The sequence below is a fragment of the Trachemys scripta genome, chromosome 5 (assembly GCF_013100865.1).
Source record: "Trachemys scripta elegans isolate TJP31775 chromosome 5, CAS_Tse_1.0, whole genome shotgun sequence".
Lineage (NCBI taxonomy): Eukaryota > Metazoa > Chordata > Testudines > Emydidae > Trachemys > Trachemys scripta.
This window is the reverse complement of record NC_048302.1, coordinates 42,643,969-42,649,968: the sequence shown is the minus strand read 5'-3', so window position 1 is coordinate 42,649,968 and position 6,000 is coordinate 42,643,969.

The following is a 6,000-nucleotide window of genomic DNA, read 5'->3' as shown; positions in this document are numbered from 1 at the left end:
TTCAATCTCCTCTTTGCTCACTTGGCCCGATAGCTGATCCACCAAGAACTGCTCATGTAAGATATTTTGTAACTCTGTGGTTAGAAAGCATCAAAATTGTATCTCAAGAGGCTCAAGCTGAAGGTGGTTTATTCTATAAACTGCTCTAGGTCTCCAAATCAAACAACAACAAAAAACTTTGGACTTACATATGACAGTTTTGCTGGATCAGTAAAAAGGGTTTGGAGTGAGGAAGCTGTTTTCCTTTCAGGATGTGGGGGAACTGACTCATGGGGTGTGAGGGTAAAACAATTCCATGATAGAGGCTATTAAGGAAAAATTCATCTTAATGGAGGGAGACAATTTCCAAACAGGAAAAACCCCAATTTTTTTCAAATGCATTATTGTCTACGTATAGTTCATCTAGCACCATTATTACCAACATATCTGTTCAATTTAGAATTATCTGTGAATAATAATTTGTTGTTCGAATTGGTTCAACAAACATTTCATGTGAACATATTTCTGCCTGTGGCTTACTAGTGAATTATTTACCATGGTCCAAATTATCTCCATTTAAATTAACAGAATTCAGTGAGTGGAGAGTTTGTTCCTGTATCTTCAACTGTTCAGCTATTAATTATTTGATATTTGTGGTTTGTGAATGACATCCCCTGTAGGACGCATGCTATGATTTCTGTGCTGATTCACAGGATGAGGCAGGAAATCAATGAGAATTCAAGATAGCCACCCTAGCACTTTTGATGAGAATTTTACTGTGAACACATTTGCATAAATATTCAGAAATCTTCTGCTTTCCACAAACGTTCTGGTAGGGGAAGAAAAAAGTTTACAAACGATTTCTAGAATGTGGCAAATACTCTAGACATGAATTTGCTTTTTGAATCATTCATCCACTTCTACTTATAATCTATTTTGCATGTGGAGGTTGAGGAAAGGGAAAATCTTAGAATCATAGAAATGAATGGCTGGAAGGGACCTTGAGAGGTCATCAAGTCCAGCTTGTTGCACTGAAGCAGTAAACCTAGACCACCCCTGACAGTTTTGTCCAACCTGTTCTTAAAAACCTCCAATGAGGGGGATTCCACAGCCAAAGGCTCTGTCAAAACTTAACTACTCTTTTATAGTTAGAAAGTTTTTCCTAATATCTAACCTAAATCTCCCTTGCTGCAGATTAAGTCCATTACTTCTTGTCGTATTTTCAGTGGACATGGAGAACAACTGATCACCGTCCTCTCTGTAACAGCCTTTAACATATTTGAAGACTGTTCTCAGGTCCCCCCATAGTCGTCTTTTCTCAAGACTAAACATGCCCAGTTTTTTTAACTTTTCCACATAGGTCAAACTTCCTAAACCTTTTATCATATTTTTTGCACTCATCTGGACTCTACAGTTTGTCCCCATCTTTCCTAAAGTGTGACACCCAGAATTGGACACAGTATTCCAACTTAGGCCTGATCAGTGCTGAGTAGAGTGGAACAACTATCTATGTATTGCATACAATACTTCTATTTATACATCCCAAAGGATATTAGCCCTTTTCACAATTGCATCACATTGTTAACTCTGATTTATTTTTTGATCCACTATGACGCCCTGATCCTTTTCAGCAGTACTACCACCTACCTGTTATTCCCCATTTTGTAGTTGATTTTTCCTTCCGAAGTGTAGTACTTGGCACTTGTCTTTACTGAATTTAATCTTGTTGATTTCAGAACAATTCTTTAATTTGTCAAGGCCATTTGAATGATTGTATTCTTTTTCTAATCCTGAGGTGAACAATGTTTCTCTCCAATTTCGGATGTCAACTGCCACTGTTGTCAAGGTTTGTGCAAAGAAGGCCTGCAGGGTCCTTTGCTTTAAGTAAGGAGGGTACATTTTAAACAAATGTGCAAAGTATACAAATATATTGAAGAGATGAGTCCCTTCTGGAACTCCCAAGTGTATTTAGGGAGTATACACACACCTCAGTTCTATCAGGAACCTCCTGGGGAGTGGACCCTTTGGTCCTGTGTACATTTGTATTAGGTCTGGTGTTTGCTCCAGATAAATAATGCTCGGTAGTCAATGGGTACGTCTTCACTACCCGCCGTATTGGCGGGTAGCAATCGATTTATCCGGGATCGATATATCGTGTCTCGTTAAGACGCGATATATCGATCCTCGAACGTGCTCACCGTCGACTCTGGAACTCCACCAGAGCGAGTGGCGGTAGCGCAGTTGACGGGGGAGCCGCAGCCATCGATCCTGCGCCATGTGGACCCCAGGTAATTCGATCCAAGATACTTCAACTTCAGCTATGCTATTCGCCTAGCTGAAGTTGCATATCTTGGATCGATTCCCCCCCCCCAGTGTAGACCAGCCCTAAGGGCGCAATCACCATTCTCAGCTTGTTAACAAAGCTGAATTTGGACACTCGTATTGTTAGCAGCTGCTTGAATTATACACCCACCTCCAGTTTGTATGTGCAAGCACACACACCTCTGCTAGGCCTTTGATGAGATACCATTATTGTTAAATCTTGACTGGAGAGCTGTGACAGATTAAACCAACCTATTATATCTTCAGCTGACTGATATCTCATTTTCAAACAGGAAACAATATGCAGCACCAATTCTAAGGTCTCTTTGTATTCAGGGGAAGAATTCCACTCCTGTGGAATGGGATGTGACACCACAGCTGATCTTGTGACAGCCCTTTGCTATGGCAGCTCATGCACTCCTGGACAAGAATGCTACTGTCCCTTTACCATGTGTGGACAATCAGTACCTCCAAGCAGCTGAAAACTATGTTCTTATAGAGTGGAGGCATTGGTTGGATAGAGTCCAACACTTGGTATATTCAGTGAATTTGCCTCCTTGTCCACTTGATTGTGGATCCTCACTCAGGATCTGGCTTGTCCAGAGTTCCTGCAACTATGCATTGGTTTGGCTTAGTTTCCTCTCCATGCTATGATCGTGGGGCAATGTTGTCGGCAATAACTCATGTGGTGGAAGGGTGCTTAACTGGACATCTGGAGGGTGGTTTACATTGAGCTCTGCACCTGCATATGAAAGGAACAGGAGGATCAGTCCTTTGGATAGTGCAATATGCTTCACTTTCTATGGGCAGCCAGCTCAACAAGTTATTAGGATGTGGGAGAGGAGGCATGGCCTCACCATAGTCCCTTCCTGCCCTCTTTGGGACAAAGTGAACTGCTGGGGATCAGCTCCTGTGCTACCTTGTATGCAAGGAGGAGTGAGTTTGTCCCTGGATCTTCTGAGAAGTATGGAAAGGGTGGAAGAAAGATCTTTACACCTTCACTCCTCAACAAGGGACTTGGACAAACTGCCCAATACTACATCCTCCTATTACTGCTGTGAAAATGTGAAGGTAACTAAAAAGCAATTGAATGCTCTTCAGGCTACCCATGTAGCAACAGATACACAGTTTACTAGAAAGGTCAAGTACTAGTCTATATTAATAGCCTCATAGAAATTAATGGAAAAGACTTATTAGGTCATCCAGTCCATCTTGCTGCCAGTTCCCTACAGTGTAACTTCCGGTGCTTTGTTCAGACTGCTTACAGGACTCATGAGATTTATGGCTTTGGCCTTTTGACAGTACACACTATATTGAGCTTTCTGATTGTTTCAGAAGTATGAGTCAGAAGTAGATGGATTCCACATTCTCTAAGTGCCTGAAATTGGAACAGAAACATAGTAAAATTACTTAGAATTAGGATTATGTAACATTTTAATTAAAACTGCTAAAATATACAAGGACAAGGCTGAGCTCTAGCAGATGAACTTTTGCAGCTGACATTTTTTTGAACCACAGACTAGTGTTTGGCTTTTCTAGTAAACGGTACATAACTTTTAAGCTTATGTAATCTTTTGTACCTCCCTTGGTCTCTCTCATGTCTGTCTGTCTCTCCTCACTTCTTTGCCCTTCATTTCTTTCCATTTGGTCTTTATATTATGGCATATTATCTCTATCCCTCCTTTTGGACTGTACTATTTTTTAAATTTTCCTATCAACTCCCTTCTGGCCCCGATATACACACTTTCTCTCTCCCCACCCCTACTGTAGTTTTCTTCCATGTCTTTCTCTCTGTGTCCATTTACCCTCTGGACTCTTTCCCCCTTCCACTTATTTCTCTATGCCATCACTTTCTCTTTCTCAGGCTGCCTAGCTCATTCCTCCAGCCCTGGGGAACTGGCTCCCAGGGAGTGTTGAAACCTTCAAGGTTAGCCAACTCACTCATCTGGTCCTATACCCTTCCATTTTCCCACTGCAAGTTTCCAATAGTCCTTTCTCCTCTCCCCATTCCAGATCTCTTTCCCTATTCCAGGACCCCATTTCCCTGCACTCCTCCTTTTATTCTTTCTGGACTCTTCTCCCCACCCCATATTGCTCTCTGATATTTTGAAACTGGCAAATTTATCCAATATTCATGTTTTTGAGGAGATTCACAATCAGTGAATCTAAATGCTTAACATATGAGTGGATACTGCACTGAATTGGGCTTCTTACATCATTGGGCTGGAAATTTTGTGATCCTTTTTTTGTTTTAAGCATATTTTCCATTCATTAGTAAAGACATTAAAATACAGTAGTTGGATTTTTTTTTTCACTTAACATTTTTAATGCATGGTGCAAGTTTCTTCTGGACTAAAACACTATCTTCTCATTCTAACAAAGAAAGAACTATCTCACTGCAAATGAGATGATTGTATTCCAAATCACCATAAAGATTTTTTCTGGCAGAAAAAATAAGGTGTTAACTGCTGCCAGGAAAGGGCTACTTCACTTGGCTATTGATACAGAGCTTTTTCCTTTCACAGCAATGTGAATAATTTGCTAAATTAGTCAAAAAAAAATCTTTCCTATCCTAGAGAAAGAGTACATCCACATGAAAAGAGGGGCACAAAAGAACAAAAAAGGAAACAATACCATAAAATATGAAAGGAGAGATTCCATGGCAGGACATAAATATGTTGAAATACACTGTAGCCACCTCGCTTACAAGTGACACCCGGAATGGACACAGTTTTTTGATGTTCTTGCTCACAGTACTTAGTCCCTGCTCCTGCTCCCATCAAGATGACTGAGAGTTTTGTCCTTAAAAGCAGCAATGTAACCAAATAGAATGTCCCACAGCCATCATTTCCATTATAATTACATATTCTGATGTTACGATGTGACATAAGCAGAAGTGAAATAATTGCAAATTACAGGACTAAAGCCTTAAAACTTATATTTTAATGTGTGGATGGGGACTGCTATACTCACAAGGCAACTCAGTGAAGTCACTACAGCAATCTGTCTGCATGGTGTAAATTGCGGGGCCTAAATTATAAAGAGGGCCAAATTTACACCTGGTGAAACTCCTGAAATCAAGCAACTTTGTTTATCATAAACCTCTAAAACACAATAAACAAAAGCAAGATGTGGTTATTCAGCTATGGAAACCAGATATTGCTCTGCAGGTAAAATGCTCCAGTAGTTGTTTTTTTCCTGAACACTAATTTGAGAGTCTGAGGTCTTTTTATTTAGCTCAGTTGACATGAAGCCCTAAAACCTTTTAAGGAACAACAAGCAGTGCTAATAAAATCTAAAGTTCTGGAAATTGGCAAGATTTTAAGGTCCTCAAATACCTAGCCCAAAACAGTGTATAAACATAGTGCTTTCCCCCCCCTTTCCCTAATTCCACAGGAAAAATTCACCACTTACAGAATGGGAACGAACAGATTGTGTTACCAACAAAATATTATCATGCAAACTGGGTGCAAACTGTTGCGTCGGTGGAAGGAATTAAAGCAACACTGAGATCCTGTCTTTGGTAAATGAAAAGATTATACTGGTTAATCCCACTACAAAGCATCGCTGGCTAATCCCACTATAAAGCATCTGTGCCTTTAGTGAAAAAATTTCAAAACTGGTTGTAATTAGAGCCATAAGTCATTTTAGTTTTGATGCTTATAGCAAAGAGATAATCATGCTGCTGGATTACTACTT